Source organism: Podarcis muralis, chromosome 17 (genome assembly GCF_964188315.1).
Source record: "Podarcis muralis chromosome 17, rPodMur119.hap1.1, whole genome shotgun sequence".
Taxonomy (NCBI): domain Eukaryota; kingdom Metazoa; phylum Chordata; class Lepidosauria; order Squamata; family Lacertidae; genus Podarcis; species Podarcis muralis.
In genome coordinates, this window is record NC_135671.1 from 20,023,924 (window position 1) to 20,042,418 (window position 18,495).

Sequence of the window (18,495 nt, forward strand, 5' to 3'; positions counted from 1 at the left end):
CTGGGCAAAAAATTGTTAGAGGCATAAAATTTCAACACCAGTTGCTGCCTCAATACAGCTGCACACTTCCATTGGTGGGCTCCATTGAAAACAGCTTCTCCCTACAAACCAGGGAGTGACTTCTCTAGACAACTGAACAACTTTAGCTTAGCCCCACCCTTAGCTCTGTGGCTGCCATCTCCTGGGTGACGCTGAAACCATTCGGCAGTTGAATGTGCATGCATACTACACGTCCCTCCCACCCACCCTCTGTGCAGCGCTGGGCACTGGCAACCCATGCTATGCCACTGCTCAGGATTTTTCTTAAAGTTTGTAAATAACGCTATTAATTGTGTTGTCGTTTAAATTCACTTTTTAAATGGAATTATAGCTAATAGCCTTGGCTGTATGCGGCTTCCTTGATTTTAGAAAAAAATAAATTACACCTAAGGATGCATTTTATTGCCCACCTTTTTTTCTTATGACTGAAGATGTGGTGCTGTTTTATAGTCTCATAAAGAAAATAAACCTAATGCATTTGGCATTGCATTTTGTGCTCCCTGTATTACGAAAGGCAATTCAAATGGAAAGAGTGAGTGTATATTTTAGCCACTTTGATGAGATTTTGTTCCTTCAATTGAGCTTAGAGAAACATTTTTGCCGCAGTTCTGCCCAGTTCTGCCCACATATATAACATTTATAACTACATCCAGGATTCCGCCTCTGTAGCAATTTTGAAGATGGAAAATGGAAAACAATGGCATTTATCTGCACTGATTCAAATCAGAATCTGTTGTTCGCTGCACTGTTGCAATGACTTTGCAAGTAAGAGGCATTCAATGCCCATGCTTCCTTTAATTTCAAAATGAAGGGATTACTTTAGTACAATTTTAAATTTCCAAAAAGAGTGAAACATTAGGCAATTTCTTTCCTCAGTAGTCGGGCAGATCACATTGATTATTTTATCCTATGATTGTTCTAATTACCTTAAAATGGAACAGGGGGATAAGTTTGAATTGGTTCAGATTGAAGTGTGAAACTACTCAATTCACACATTTTAAAACTTTCCAACACTTCTAATCTATTTTCTGAAATTCACACTTCTTCAGATTTTGTGATGCAGATCTATACCCAAGTAAAGTAAAGAAAAATGTGCACATTAGGGGAAAGTGTGCATTAAAAATGTGCATGTCATTTAGAATAACATATGCATTAAGTTAGGAAAAGTTAAATGCAAAAATGCAAATATTGGGTAAAATGCTGGCAAGTTTTCATGAGCACTTTTTAAAAAAATCACAAACCAGTGTAAAAATGTGGGGAACTAAATTTAAGATTGGACGGGTGAGAAACTGAAGGAAACTGAAATCAGTAGATTTGTTCATCCCTACCTTAGAAATATTCTAAGCAAATTCTAACCTATACCAAACAGATTGCTAAGTCTAACTCTATTAATAGTGAGTATCACATACAATATGTAAGTTAAATGGTAAACCTAGAGTGAAGAGTTGGAAGACAAAAATAATCCCTAGTCCAGGGCTTTTTTCTAGAAAAAGAGGTGCTGCAAGTCTTCCCCGCCCACTCGACCCAAAACCGCTGTGCTGCTCCAATCGCCGTGCCAACAGCCTCCGGTGTGCAGCCTCAAACGCCATGCCAATGTGCCACTATGCTACAGAGGTGCCAGGACATACCAAAGAGATGCCGAAACTCAGTTCTGGGTGAAAAAAGCCCTGCCCTGGTCCTTCCTGTAGTGATTTGCACAGCCTCCACCACACACTCTAGTTCATATTGGGAATGATAGGAGGGATCAGATTGCAATGCCCCCAGACATTGAGCAACACAATCCAGGCCCAAAATTCAGCTCAACATCAATTGTGCACCGCACAAAAATCTTTGGCACTTGTTTCCCTTCCCTTACGTACCTTGAATGATCCAAACATGGGAAGAAGCACTATGGTTAAACCTCTGGTCTTAGGTACGGATATGCATCTCTACCTCATCATTCAAGTAAGGTAAAGGGAACAGAATTGTGGAGGTTTTAAAAATGATTTATTTGGGGTCAGAACATCTTGACTATTCTGTGTTGCATTCTAAATTAATCGGAAGGGAGCAGACCTATGAAATATAGTGCACGACATCCTCTTTCCATGTCCTGCCAGATAACTACTTCCATGAAAACGAAAGCCTTACATTGATATTTAAAAGTTTGAGGGCTGTGGCATAATTGGAGTATAAGCGTCCCTCATTTCATAATGTTTTGTGCAATTGGGGAAATGCTGGGAATCCCAATACTTCCCCAGCAATGCCATTGAAGTTCAGAACTGAATGGGTTCGAAAGCTATCCTCTCCATCCCAGTTCAAATTGCTGCAATAATGGCTCCAGTTTTCAAAAATGCAATTGTGCTCTGGTTTGTATGCAGAGCTCTTGCAGAACAAGGGGTCACATTGTTCAGTGAACACTGAGAATGTCAGAATCCTGCACCTACAGCAACATTGCTATGCAGGAAATAAAAGGCTCGCCACAGCTTTTGTTTAATCCACTTCCACTAATTTTGCATTTCTAACTTACGTTCACCACTCTTCCCATGCATCAATGAGTTAGATCTTGGTATTGACGTGGAGGCAGAAAATGAGGCATGTGTTTATCCCAGGCTGGAAGGGCTCAATATTCACAAAATATATTATCTAGTGTCTTAATATGTTTCTTCTTCCTTACCGACAACTGAAAACTTTATTTTCACCACAGACTGGTGTCTGTGTTGCCATTCGTCCCAATGGAACTAAATTGTGAAAATGGCAAATAGTTTTCTTTGCTGAGTAATAGATCTTTCACACACAATCCCCCTTTAGTAGTCTGAAATGCCACTGGTTTAATCATATCTCTCTGTTGAAGTAAACGCTTTTAAGCGATAATATACTGGAAAGAGAAACTATTTGATTTTATGGTGCCTGAATCAAATAGCAGCATAGGTAGGTAGTAGTTTGTCTAGGATATTAAGCATGATTACCTTGGTAGTATAATAGAAAAATACTTGTAATGAAAGCCTTGGCTCCCATATTTTTGGAACATAGATACAGGTTTATTGACCATTTTAACAAGCTCTATGAGATCATGCAGTTTCATTGCTCTCAACTTTGCTTTTTGAAAAAATTCCATATTTTATATCATTTTTTAAATGTTTGTGATATATACATTATGCAAAAACTGAAATATACTTAAATGTCAAGGTTTAAGGCAGTGTGAGGTAGGGGCTAGAATATTTATTTCTTACTTGTATATCCCACCATTTCTTCAAAAGGAGCTCAGGGGTATAGACCAGAAAGATCTGGATTAAATCCATACCAAGTTTACTGGATGGCCTTGGGCTGACCACTAATTCTCAGCTTAACCTTCCCCACACTGAAAGAACTCCATTCATTTCTGGTATCAAAAACTAATCCCTAGGCTCACAATGTGCTCAAAGACACCCTTCTTTACATCTAACTTTATGTATGTGTGTGTGATTGTGTGTGTGTGTGTGTGTGTGAGAGAGAGAGAGAGAGAGAGAGAGAGAGAGAGAGAGAGAGAGAGAGAATGAATCTGGTGGTAAATTTTGGGGTTCTGGTAAATAGATAAAAGTAGAACCAACAAGTCTGAAATCTACCCAGCTTGGGCTTCTTGAAAGAAAGGCAAGTTAAACAACAACAACAACAACTACTACTACTACTAGTGGTAGTACAATAAATAAAAGAGGAGAGATTGGGGATCAATGAGTCCAATTTCCAAAACTGATCTGCAATTTATAAAAACAAAACAGGAATATCACATTTAAATGCACATGATAGATAGGTGAAGTTGAGATATGTATTGTAAAACATGCATTTTCTCTCTAAACACGAACTCTTAAATTGGGATCCATCTCTACCACAACGGCTAGCCGGCCAGCCACTCTCTCCCTGCTTTGTCACCACCTCCTCTTCCAATGCACTTACTTAGGTATAGGGGTAGAAACATGTGGAACAAGCCTTTTCTGCAGTGGCGGAGCTTCATGCTCCAGCACCGGGGAATGGAGAGCAGGCAGGGGCGGGGCTGGCACAGGTCCCGGGGCAGGGGTGCCGCCCACAGGGGGATGGCGCACATCCTGAGGGCATGGTGTGCCACCTGCGGGGGCTGGGGGGCAGCCGTGATGGCACCCCACTGGGATCGCGTTGCTGGGGGCTGGTGGCTTTAGGTTTGCCATGTTTCCTGGTACCAGGGAATCTCTTATTGCATTATTTAAGGTAAAGAGTATTCTGAGGTTGTTTATCAGTTATTTATATATCTGTATCTATTTCTTAGATATACTGTAGCTACACATACTTTAAAAGTATTTTTTAAAATATATCTATTATTTACTCTTTCAGGTTTTCAAGAAACTGGATCGTGCTTTTACTGCTTTAATTTTGGTAAGTTTTTAACAAGCTTTTAAGTTATAACTATATTGAAAGTGAACTGTTTTGTTGAATGGCTGTGTTTCGTTTGTTGTCTATGTTCTGTCAGGAAACATTGCTTAAAGCCTTTCAGACATGTTGCTTGCATTACTGTATAAGAAATTATATAGAACTCAATTCTGCATGGTACAGACCACTAGAGTACTTCTCATATTTTCATGATATGAGCACAGAATGGTCAGTCAAAACTTTTCCTCTCTCCCCATCAAATAGCTTGATCTGAGGTGGAATTTACACACATATAAAGAACACTGTGAAAATGCTCTTTCTTAAAACGTTTTGAAAAAGGCATTGAATTTTGCATAGCTCACTCTCGCCATCTAGCATCACATATGCATATTGCTCTTTACAACATATTTAAAATGTTCTATTTGCAGCTGTGTAGCTGAGTCCCAGAAGCTCTTCTGTGCAAGAGTTCCATTTATAAATGGAACTCTAATGCCTGCAAGATCTATCTACCATTGTCTAAAATAATAGATAAAACTTTTAACTTTTGTTGGAAGTTCAGCTTTCTTTCAGTTGCTGTATGAACAAAAAAATCAACAAGTAATCTCTCGGCGCAAAGTGTTACCATGTAAAATGCAGCCAGCATGTTTGAATGCCCAAATGTGTCACTCTGTTCTGCTGGCTTTCAGTTCTGCTGACATATTCTATGATGTGAGATGTGGACTGGAAGTGAGAAGGAGAAACTGGTGGCATTGAGATTGCTATATTAATCATACACAATTAAACCTGTCATGCATATTTGGAGTTTTCGCCAGCTGAGTGTTTTTCTTCTACTGCAAACAGTCATATTTAAGTCAAGGAAAGGAGTATATTTGACACTCTCTTTGTTATGTTACTGCCCTGTTGCTTAGATTTGAATTGTCTTCTTTTAAATTTAGTTGGAAACAGTTTGGCAATACTGTGTGTGTCAGCAAAATATCACACACACACACTTTTTCTATTTGGTGATTTTACTGTGTTTCCTGTTATTTAAACATTGGTACTTTTCCTTAAAAAATAAATAAGGCTTAAAAAAATGATTTCAGGATGTAACACCGATATAATAGATTTCTGCTTTTATCTCTCTTTTTAGTTGTGCTTTATTGGAAAACACATTGTCAAGGGACAGTTTAATTCTGTTAAGTGTTTTATTAGGAAATAGCTGGATTTGTATTTGGAATCCATTCTAATGCATTATTACTTAGAGTGTGGATTTTGAAGCTAATGTGTGTTGCAAACAGCACATAATTGAAAAATAAGTAATGATAATATATCTTTATTAAATTTTCAAATGGAAGGTATTTGTTTTACATATTCTTTAGACAGCATTGCAGTTAAGGTTGAAGCTGGCTTCCTTGACCAGTGTACATGTCATAGAAGGTAATTGACAATCCATGTCCACTCAGCGTCACGTTTCCCTGAGTTAGCAGGATGACAAATGACTGTTTTCCTGCACCCATTTGCCAGATTTCTATTTTCCGGGAAGAAACTGTGTCCTTTTGTGATGAATAGACTATTTAGCTTCTGCCTCCCTTGTGAGGTAGGGCTGCCAAGGTGCTTTTGTGCAATTTACCTAGTAAACCACCATTGCCATAGTTCGAACACCTGGGAATTCAAATTTATGAGGTGGAATTCAACGTGACACTCTGGGGGATGTCCCATCGTCATAAGAATTGCAGCGTGCCTGATAGAATGATCTCACTGTCCCCACCCACCCACCCATGTGCAGCTTTGGGGGTTATTCTGACACTCCCAAGCCAATTTTGTGGGGCACTGGGAGAAAAGAGGGGACAAGTGTTGCTCAAGTGTTGCACTGACGGTACTCGTTAGGTGAATCGTGCCCTGGGTATTTTAAAGTGGAAGGAAACAAACTCCAATTGCCGTGCACACACAGGTTTAATTAGCATTGGGGTTCAGTAATCGTCAGACAAAGGAACACAAAGCCAGATACCAGAACTTTCTCCTTTTTGGCTGGGTGTGGATGGTCAAGGGTGTCAGCATCCAATCAAATGGACAGAAAGATGAGAGAATTTGCTTCATGTGTCCTGCCTTTAGGACACATATTGGATTATGTGTTTTGTTTCTTCCTCCCATTGGAGACAGAAAGCTGTTTAGCAGAAAATAAATTCCTTAAAGGCACAGGAGAGGTGAAATTACTGCTAAGCTTGGTTCGGGTGAATCCCTGTGTATGCCACAGGACCATGTGAATAATTTGGCTTTGCTCTGAGCAACGAGAGTGCCGTTGTCATAAATCTGGGGAAAGCCCCTATGGTTCAGGCCAGCGCTGATCCAAGCAAGTATGAACCACAAGGTTGAAATTGATCCCATTGAACACAGCTTTGTATCTAATGCAAGCAATCCCTATAATTCAGCCATTAATCATCCCTTGTGAATGTATGGGAGTTGGAAGGCAAACATATCCTGCCTTAATTAAACAAAGTGCCCTTTCTGCATTTCCCAAGAAATACCTATTCAGTGGGGAGAGAGCACTTTGCTGAAATAAGATTTGTGGGTGGATACATCTTTGCAACTTTTCCTTATGCCCTCTGGCATGACACTTAGTTGGTATGACTCAGGCTAACGCAACAAGCTTACTGCCTGCACATTTTGTTATGCAATACACCTAGGTCCAGGGGATCATCCACCTCCAGCTTTCCTTTCCTTGCAACAGTAATTAAACAGATTGTCTAGGCTAGGGGGCAGTATGAACTGTTTGTACTCTGTATAGCAAACTGCAACAGTCATTCATTTCAAATGCTGTAAAAACTATCCCCATTGTGATCATTGGTAGCTCAGATGACTGGCAGATGGGTAATTACACCCACCTGTCAAACCTGACTTGCGAGGGATGTAGCAGATAAAAATCTAGCCACTGCCAGTTGAGAAAAACTTCCCTATCCTTAGACAAGATAGGCCTTTGGTCTGATCTCGCAAGACTCTTCCTACATTCTGAACGTGTTGAGGTCAGTGGGGAAACCTGCCGGAGTCATACTGCTCCTTCCACCCTCGTTTAACGTAGTGTTAATGTCTGAAAAGGGCTTGCTTCAAGATACGATAAATGACACTTGCAGCAATGAAGTGCCAGCGTAGCTTCAGAGAAGATTTTGTGCAAGTAGATGCTTGTAACTACATTAAGAGGCAGAGTGAATAAAGCATGAGCTGCAAATCATAGTACCTTCTATGAGAGAAGGGGGGGGGGGGATAGAAAGGGAGAGAGAAAGAGAGCAGGCACTCAATGCGTGTAGGAAGTTATGTTTGGGGAATACTTTGGGAAAGCGTGTTCTCCCTCATGGAGAGCACGGGTTGAGGTTGGGGATGACAAGACACCTCACTGTTGCTGGACAAAAGAGTTTGGCCATCCTTTAAGCAGGGGCAGGCTGTTACTGGGGAGATTTATATGTTGCCATTTATTGATTGACAGCCCTATTTGTTAAATACAATGCATGCAGCAACGAACTTCCTCTTTTAGCTGCGTGCTTCGGATCACCTGCCCTCCCTTTCCTAATTTTAGGCTGTTTGCTTGACCTTGCTATGCCTGTCATGGGGTCGTCTGCTTTGGGGCAGAGGCCCGGTAGGAATTTTGTCCATTTGCCTGATTAGTGTGTGCCACTTGGTTTTTGCCTACTGCGTAGCAAATTGTCACAACTTGTAAGGTTGCGGTTAGGCATTGGTCTGGGAATTGGTTGGTGGAGGGGTATGGATTTGGCTGTGCCTGTCCCTCCAAAATGTTGCTGCTGCTGCAAGGTTTTCCATTAAAGGAACCCAGGGGCTCCCCATGCTTTTGTCTGAAACCCCCTGGCAAGGGGCTAGGGCCACGCAAGCCCCTGGGAGCATTTGGGGAGAGGTGAGGCATGGTTCCCAGTCCTGTCTCTCTCCCCAGGTGACTTACCCTTGCTGACTTCAGAGGGGGTGCGAATGTCAGAGCTGTCCCCATGCGGGGTCAGTTAGTGCTACCAATGCCTAAGCAACCACTCGCATTGCTGTAATTTGAATAAAGTTGTGGCCAAAATTATGCCAAAAACCTTAAACAAAAACTAAGTGTCAATTGTGTTTTTCTTTGGGGGGTGTCTTGGGGACCTCGACGCGCAAGCAGCCATTTTGAGATGATTTTTTAAAAAAACAGTTTTTATTAAGGTTTTCTGTGTTTTTTATACTAAGTGTTGCATAATATTAGCTAAAGTTTTAGTGGTGCACCCTTTAGTCTCCAGTGACATATTTTTTATAAAGCTTTCAGCAGCCAATATTACACCTGTCATCCCTTTGGTTTGAGGGCCAATTGTATTTGCCTCTTTTGCTTCTGTTGTTGTTAAAACCTATCACTATTTTACCTTTTGAAATGAGTTATGTGAAGTAGGAATTGGTGTTCAGCATCCCATGTTCTTTTCAAAAATATCCCCCCACTTCTTATTGTCAGATAGAATAGTGCTATAGTTAGAAGCAAATCCAGCTATTTTCCCTTTCCTTATCCATGGTACTCTATAAATAGTGTTTAGGGGGAATAGCACTGCACAATAACAATAATTAAAGCACTCATAATTAGGTCATACATTTTCTTCAACATAAGCAAAACAACTGGGCAAATATTTGAGTATCTATTTTATATGAATGAATGGTTAATTGGACCCTTGGTTCTTACTGTCCTTTTTTTAGTTTTTGTTTTTAAACAATTAAGCCTTAAAAGGTGAAATTTCTGCCGCAGAGGGCAAGCTCATTGCGCAATGCACATTTTGTATCTCAGTTAAGCCTTGTAAGGTAGTGTATATGGCGTGGTGTGTCATTGTAGAAAAAGAGGAATTCTGCTTAGAAAATGAGTTCCACTATTGCTGTCCTTTTAAGGCTCCTCTGTGTGGCTTTCGCAGATTTGAGATATGTAACGTTATGATAATACATTATGCCTCTGATTAAGTGGATTCTAGACAACAAAAGATTATGCCATTACAACGGTGTTAATCTTGCAGGGAGAGTGGGTGGGCCTGTTGGTGGTGAGCTAATTTCCCCTACCATAATGCATATTTATTTACAATATACACATTTATGAACCTGGAAAATAGGACTTGGAACGTCACCTCTTGATACCACCAGGTGCAACATATATTTTACTGTGGTGGCGCTGAAATTAGTCTCTGTTCTGCATGCAAACGTGCAACTACTGGAGAATTTCCTGCTGCTTAAGTGGCCCCATTGTGAAAGTCAGCTTTTGCTTTGAGGTGATTTTATTATTCATAGGGCAGCTCTGCAAATAGGATTGTACTTTTCAAAATTGCATGAGACACACTTCCACAAGCCTTGCATTTTGTAGGTATCCCAGGATAGTGGTTCTGAAACAACCTTCCAGGGAGTTATAAGTTTGGCCTCTGTATTTAAACTCTGGAAATGTTTGAGTGATTGATAGACGTCTAACTCCTTTTTGTGTGCAGAGTATATAGTGTATCACTTGGGTGATATATGCATTCACTCACAAACTACAGGCAATGAATCCGAGATGGTGTTTTCTTTTTTGAAAGTAATTTTATTTGCAACAAAGGAATGCAGGTTAATAAATTATTTCTCAGTGATTCACCTTTGCGGTATAACTATTGTCTCTCAGTGTGATATTCTGGTACTGATTTCTGTGTTTGTTTTGCTAGGCTTTTGCATATACAGTATTATAAAGATTCATGCCTGCTGTTTATGATAATGTTTTCAATAGCATTCACTATTCCTTATTGTGTTTATTGTATTTCATGTCATGCTTTATGGAATAACATTAGGGTATGAATAATTATTTTAAGAAAGGCGAAAGCTCAGAGGGTTCTATTGTAGATACGGAATTTGACTGTGTAAGGTCAGTAATCAAATCTTCCTTTCCTCTTCCGTGTTTTCATTGAATAGTTCCTAACTGCAAAAAGTCAGCATTTCCATGGAGGGGACCATTGCTAACTTGAATGTGCTAATAGTAGGGCCTTGGCGTATAAGACATGAACAGTTTGCTGTTCAATGGTTTATGTTTATTTATTTATTTTTAAAATCCTGCTCCTGTTAAAGTCATTGGTATGATAAAAGTAGTTCATTGAATTCTAAATTAATTCATAAACTTTGAAAATCTCATGTGATTTGGTGTAAGTATTGCATTGATTCTCCTATCTCTTTTATGGCACGATGCCAAATCTTAAGTTTTGTGAAAAATGTTAAGGCAATAAAATGCTATGTCAACTTGTCAAATTCAATCCTTCTCCCCAAATGGGGGTGTTTTTCTTTTTTTTAAAAAACTAAACGTCAAAACCTTTAATGCTGAATACATTGGGAATAATAATAAAAAATAGGAAAATATTACATTTAACAGGAAAATATAGCATTTTATTTTTTGCAATACACTGTATAGGGAATTTCCCAGACATAGGCAGCCATCAGAAACAGCAGAAAATGCTTTAAGGTCCTGGAAAATCCGTACGTATGGCAACCTATGCTCAAAAACTTCAAGATTTTCAAGATTTTGTAGCAGCAGCAGCAACAGCAGCAGCAGCAGCACTGGTGAGTCAATAGTTATTTGAATGAGAAAAGGTTTCCACTGGAGTAAACCTGGATTGAACAAAGGACTTTTAAGCAAATGGGCACTTCTCTTCTCCCATAATTCATCCATGAAAACAGTGGGAAATAACTATTTGCTTTGACATCAATCCAAATTTTATCCTCTGATTTTTTAGGATTAATGGGGTTGCAAACATGTTTTTTTTCCCTTTTCTTCCTGGAAGCAGTTAACACAGAAAGGAGTGCTGAACTTTTGCTAGATTTCACTAGATTTCCAGAAGTAGCTTTTGGGTTGTATGACAGACCACATAAAATGCACATATTATCAGATACATGAAAATCAGGAAAATTGAATAAAGTATTGTCTGAATGCATCATTAGGGCCTCATATAATGGAAATGTGAAAATTACAACCCATCCCCCCCCCCAAGATAGTGATGATTGTGATGATGATGATTTTAGAATTTTCAACATGTACACATTTTTCATAATTACACTACCTGCAAGGGCTCATCCACCCTTCCATTTGTACCATGATTTCTAGGCACAGATTTGTGATTCGTAGCCATGGTTGCAAGGGGTTTTTGTTTTTGTCCCTCTGCTTTACCTAGGAAAACTCACTGTCTACCACTGAAACCTGCAGATTATCATTTGTTCTGATTCTGCAATTAAACAGAGGGGTTTCCCAGGGGAATTGGCCGGAGAAAATAAAAGTTCACTCAGACCCGTGCCTACAAATCACAGACCTACAGCAGAAATTAATGTGTGGATGAGCCCTAATAAGTCCTATCAGTGTTGGAATATTTTCACCTCCTTGTTTAATACCCTTTAAATGATACCATTTCCCCCCAAAATGGTGTAGAGCACCATGATTCCCACTCTTTTGAGAGAGAATCGTTTTATAAAACCCAGAAAGGAGAAGGACATGAAGGAATGGACGATTTTGAGCAAAAACAGACTTTTTCCCCACTCCACTTCTCTTGCACAGCCTTTTTGGTTTCTAGGACCAAATCATTAAAATATAATATATCTTCTAGCTCTGTTGAATCTGTCAGCATATGTAAGTTGAAATGTTTTCTTATCTAGAGTATTTTACTCAAGGTTGTATAGAGTACCTTGTCCACATTTATGTTCTGCATTGAAACCTTACATCAGTGAAGTGCTTAATGTGCTGTTATGCACTTTTTACATCAAGCCAACAATACAGGTTTTCTCTGACACAGGAAAAGATACAGCACTCTGGAGAAATCCACAAGGCAAAGGATCGTTATCTATGAATATATTGCATTTTTATAGCCTTGGCATCGTCTTTTGTGTGTATGGAAGCATCGACATACAGTATTTCCTTTACAAAACAGCCTCACTGATAATTATTTGGACATTTCTTTTAATCTATTTAATTCCATAATTTTAATGGATACAATGAAGAATTGCAGATTAGAGATTTTATACTCAGCTTCATAGTAAAGGCAAACCTAACCCAAGGGATACTCTTTGGATTCAGCCAAATCTAAGATACGTAGTGTTACTAGTTTGTGGGGAGGCTGTATGCCTGAGCCCCCACTTCTAATTCCTGGATCCAGCATGGATCCAATTTATTGAATAGCCAGCCAAGCCTGGTAAGGGCTCACTAAGTTGGCATTCATCTGCCTTGTGAGACAGTGGAGGAGTGTGCCTTTGGGAGTGAAGTGAAACTGCTGGAAGGTTACAGTGCCTGCTGTGGCTGTGGAGACCAATACGGAAGAGACATGTTTCATTGCAGCTGGGGCCACTTTCCCCAGCTATGCAACTCACTCCCACAGGCAGTAGTGATGGCCACCAATCTAGATGGCTTTAAAAGAGGATTCAACAAATTATTGGAGGAAAGAACTATGGACACTTACCCCTTCCTGGGTAGGTTCCTGTTGCGGCCTCTCATGCTTGGCCGCCATCCCTGCACAGTGGGAACAGAGCGCAAATGGCCGGATGGTCATTTGGGGAATTCCCCCTGGCCTCCTGAGCATCTGTCTCATGTTCCCACCGGCTGCTGCATCTCAAATAGGCCACCCTCTCCTGGGGTGGGGGGTGTTAGAATTCCTGCTCCATGATTGCAGTCATGGGATTGTTGTCTTTCACATGACGGCGTATGTTTTGACTCCACAGAGTGGGAAGTGACGAAGACATGATGTTTGTGTTACCGTGTTCCATAAAGTGGGACTATTGTCCTTTGTCTCTTTCTCTTTGCTGTCTGATGCTAGAGAGAGAGGGAGCCATGTTGCAGTGCTCCGTGTGTGTTTATATGTAAATAAAGTAGATTAGCCAAAATGATGAGTTGCTGGGGTCTGTTACACAACTGTGCAAACTCTGCAAATCCCTAAGTGTGCCGGTGTCGGTTGGCATTAGTCACTGTGATGTTCGGGCTGAAGAAAGCTTTTGAAGCTCCCGAACGATTGACCATGAGGGAGGGAACATGCCAGTCGGGCATGTGTCTCTGCCAGGGTCCTACTTGAGTATAGGCTGAACTCCTGACAGGGGGTGCCTCGCCAGCTTGAAAGGGCATTAGCCGCATGCATGCTCTTACAGCCAGCGAGGCATAAAAGCCAGCAGGGTTGTCTGGCTCCAGCACAGTTGGCAGTGGGTGGCACAGCAACTGGGTCCGCAATGGATTGCTATTAGTCATGGTGGCTATAGGGATGTGGCTGGCGCTATGGTCTAAACCGCTGAGCTTCTTGGGCTTGCTGGTCGGCGGTTCAAATCCCTGCGACGGAGTGAGCTCCTGTTGCTCTGTCCCAGCTCCTGCCAATCTAGCAGTTTGAAAGCATGCCAGTGCAAGTAGATAAATAGGTACCATTGTGGCAGGAAGGTAAACGGCATTTCCGTGTGCTCTGGCACTTGTCACGGTCCTCCGTGCACCAGAAGTGGTTCAGTCATAACCTTACTCCCACGGCCTGAAAGCAAGATGAGCACCACAACCCCATAGTCACCTTTGACTGGACTCAGCTTTCCTGGGGTCCTTTACCTTTTACGGTGGCTATGTTCTGCCTGCACAGTTGCTGGAAACTACAGGAAAGAGCATGCTCTTGTGCTCAAATCCTCCTTGTGGTTTTCCCACAGGCATCTGATTGGCTACTGGGTAAAGAAGATGCTGAACTAGTTGGGCCATTGGCTTGGTCCAGTGGGCTCTTTTTGTGTTCTTAGCATTCTAGCTTTAAGTTTTCTTGGTTTGACTACCTCTGACAATTATAAGACTTGGTTGATTATTTTGGAGGGTTGTTGTTTTTTTACACATTTCTTCTCTGAGACAGATCCAAGTTCCCCCCCTCACAGGGAAATCATGGAATCTAAAGGGAGATTCCTTTCGGAGTGCTGTAACACTCTCGAGACAAGAGAACCTGAGCTGTACGTGTTAGCATGAGCAGTGGAAGGAAAAACCTGTGAAGAAATTTCAGCAGCCTAAGCCATTGCAATTTACATGTGTAAAAAGTCAGGTAATCTAATCTTGTTACAAAAGATGTGCTGAGAATGTGGTATGATGAAAGTGTTATTCATTAAATTGCATAGATACCACATTATAAAATCCCAGAGTTAGAGGAGCAAAGAGAACTGCTAAGCTGATTAAGTTATTCAGTAGGACTGACTATGTGGGAAAATACTCATAATGTTTTAAGCAGTAAAATCCGCTCTATAGAATCTCAGCAGTGAAGCAGATGGCAGTTTCATTTTTTAAATGGTATTATTTTATCTGTACGAAACAGACACACGTAATGAGGTATTATGCCTTCTTCTCCTTTTCTTCAAAACATCATTGTTTGGGGCCAACAGTTCAAGAAAGAGAATTGTACCAAAAATGTGTTTCCTTGTTTTAAATATATTATTCTGATTTTCTTCGAAGATGGAATCTTTTCTAGTTTACACAAAAGCTAAGAAGTTACCTCTGAGTAGATTCTAAAAATGTTAGTTCTGTCTTAATCCTCAGTTTTAATCTTCAGTAAAGATAGCTATCACATCAGGGGTGATGCTGAGATAATTAAAATGACGCATATTTTGCATGAATTTAAAATATCATTTTATGTTTTGCTCTGTTAATTTCCATGTAATTGTAACTGTCAGGTTTTAATAAATGAAAATTAAAAATTACATTGTTATAAAAAGAGTTGCAGCTACCATAAAAATCTTAGGGGCTGAAAGCAAACAAAATATATTTTTTGCATAGCTAGATGGAAACCAGTGGCTCACCCAACTTTTTTGACCATCCCACCACTCCACATGCAAGCATTAGGCATACATACACACACACACACCACATCTACAAAAACACAGAGCTTTTCATTATCTAGTTTTTGACATATGACAAAGAAGCAGTTGTTCATCCTGATATGCTGTTGTTGCTGGCATCCATCTGTCTCGGGAGGCAACAGAGTGTTTTTTAATATTGTATTTTTCCATTGTAACCCTTCTTGGGCCCTTACGATGAATGGTGGAAAATAAATGCAAATAATAATATTGATGCTTGTGCAAAGAAAAGCTTTGCCGATTCTCTGCCCAAAGGCTGTTTCCACACGGCCTGTATATTGAGCATTCATCCTTATTTGTATGCAGAGAGATTAAATTTGCTTCTAGGAAGATTAGATGGTGCTATGTCAAAGCAAGTGTCATCCTACACTTTCCTATGCCGTTCCTCATCACTTTCCTTTTTGCAAAAAGTTCATTGTTTTGTGCAATCTGAATTTGATCATATGTGATGGAATGCCACCCCAAAATAGTTACTGTCTGGAAGTGCCCAAAGATTATTCTACATTCTACATTTCCACGCATAGTTAAATAATAGAAAAGTCTTGTTTACTTTCCAACCACTATGTAGTCAGGAGAATGATTCATTAGCAGGAAATTAATATCTGAAGAGTCATTTAAAGTTGTACAGTTTATATAGATTCAAGCATTTGTCAAGTCGCATCTTGACTGGTGTCAGACTAGATGCAGAGCACATTTACTATGAATTCATTCTGCTAAAATGCACCTTCATATTTTGCCCCTCTGTGGTATATGTTCATGGTGGGCCTCTTTTACAAAGCCAGGCTCAAAAATAGAAATACACAAAAGCACACTGTATTTGTTGCTCACTGTGAAGGATTAGCTTGTAAGGAGGTCCCAATTTCCAATGAAGATACACCTGTATGGAAATAAATTTAACGGCTCTCCTCTATTTCTAACACCCTCAAGGTGAAAGGCAGATGCTCACATTACAGTACAGAGTTTCTAGGAGTCTCCCTCCCACCTCTGAAATTGGCAGTCCTGATTTATCTTATCATTCTTCTCCCTGGGTGGGCAGCTTTTCTCTTTTAAGCTTCATTGTTGACTGGCAGAGTAAAAAATAATGATGATAATTCTGACCGTTTTTATTATTTCTTTTATCTACTCACGCTTACTCACAGAAATAAATTATATCAATAATTCCATAAGCACCTGAAAAAGCCAAGACTATTATATATATATATATAAAGAATGAGACAAAAAGGTGCTGCCCACAATCTAAATAAACAGACATTCAAAGAAAAGGTGGCTTGAAGTAACAAAGGAGAAAGATATACACCAAATCAAGATACATCAAATAAGCATGCACAAGTCCTGGTGCTCATGTAGTTGTTCACTAATTTCTTGAAGGACCAGAAAGTTTCCCTAGATGACCTTGACGCTTTGACCAGGTTGCACTTGCATTCTCTTCTGATACTGCTGGAAGAAGAAGGGACTGAATTTGTACCTACTACATAGTTGCGTGTCGAGGTCCCCAAGCCACCCTCAAATAAAACACAATTCACACAGAATTTTTGTTTAAGGTTTTTGGCATAATTTTTTGGCCACAACTTTATTGATTACAGAATGTGAATGGTTGCTTAGGCATTGCTTCACGACTATCTCTTCCCACCTAGAGGTAGGAACAGAACTGACATCCGCAAGCCTGCGAAAGTCAATAAGGGAAAACATTTTTGGGGAGTAAATGGAGCTGGGTACCAGACCCTCACCTCTCCCCAAATGCTCCCAGGGGCTCTTGCATGGCCCTAGCCCCTTGACAGAGGTGCGGACAAAAGCATGGCAAACCCCTGGATTCTTTTAACGGAATACCCTTACAGCAGCAGCATTGGAGAGGCAGGCACAGCCAACCATACCCCCTCCACCAACCAAATTTAACCAATACTCCAACCTTACAAGTTGTGATGATTTGCTATGCAGTAGGCAAAAAACCAAATGGCACCGGCCAATCAGCCAAATGGAAAAAATCCTACCAGGCTTCTGCCCCAAAGCAGACGACCTCATGACAGGCATAGCAAGGTCAACGCGAACAGCCCTAAATATAGGGAGGGTGGGCGGGTAAACCAATGTGTGCAAGGAAAAGAGGCAATTCAACGCTGAGTGCAGGGAATAAATAGCCCCTTGGCTGTCAATCATAAATTGCAACATCAAATTCTCCCCAACGACTAAGAGGTACCCAACAAGATTCGTGGCCATCCAAACTAACCTCCCAGCAACAGAGGGATGTCTTGTTTGCCCCCACCGCAACACATGCTCTCCATGAAGGAGAACATGCTTAAACGAAATTCAATAAAACAAAGCTTGGGATGAAGGGGCTGGTGAAGATATGTTTTTATGCCATTTTGCAGGGTAAAACCAGACATTACATTAAGTGCACAACTGCTGCCTAAAATGTCAAGTACGAGTTTACTTTTCCACTATCAAGTAGATTTCATGTTGTGTCTGCATTCACTGCCACTGGTTGGAGGTGGTAAGGAATCACAGAATGTCATAGAATGTGGAAAGTCTTACCTAGTGTTAAAAGAGGAAGGGGGAAGTGAAATGCAGTTCTGCTGTTCTCAGCAAGAGCCATATATTTACTGCAACATTTAGTTTGGCCCCAAAATGTTGAACAATGACCTACTTCTCAACAGGAGCTTTTATCAAACTGAAATAATTAGTGTATCTTGTTATCATATGTAAGAAAAAGATTTATTGCCATTGTTTAAAATGGCTTATGTCATGCTGTTTCTAGCTCCAGCTTTAAGTTTGCCCTCATTGAATTGTCTGATAGAGGGCCTCGTGTGTGTGTGTTGTGTGTGTGTGTATCATACACAAAACATCGTCTTCCAGAAGCCCTGAAATATATTTAGATAGCCTGACTTACGCTAGACAAAAAACATAATGCAAAAAAGACACGTTGCTTTGGTGCTTGTCACATCTGTTGACATATATAAAGATGTGAAATTGCAGTTGTAAAAATGTTTTGTTTTTAAGAATTGAGCTATGATCCCATGAGAGCTGACTTGGTGCTCAACACAAAGGGCAGCAGAGACATTCACAACTTTTCCTTGTTCTTTCTCTCCCCCCCCCCACTCCCTGCTTTCTCTTTTTAAACCAAAGAAGAAGGGTACATTCTGTTCACCCAGTGGTGTTAAAACTCTGGAAAGGACAATGCATCCCACAGCTATAGTTCAAATGGGAGAGAAAAATAGATTTGTAAAACAAAATTTCAAACGTCTTATGCTGGTATGCCTTTTGTTCTATTAAAAAAATGTATTCATGTTCTTC

At 40.3% G+C, this 18,495-nt stretch overlaps 1 protein-coding gene across 27 annotated transcripts in view; it reads left to right on the forward strand.

Annotated features, from left to right (window-relative positions):
• Window positions 1-18,495, forward strand: part of PTPRD (protein tyrosine phosphatase receptor type D) — a 1,167,048-nt gene that overhangs the window by 141,342 nt on the left and 1,007,211 nt on the right. For all 27 annotated transcript variants that reach the window (XM_077921375.1, XM_077921383.1, XM_077921379.1 and 24 more), the window contains one exon: window positions 4,360-4,401. The gene's annotated coding sequence lies outside the window, so the exon portion shown is untranslated. Of the gene's footprint in view, window positions 1-4,359; window positions 4,402-18,495 lie in introns of those variants that run through there.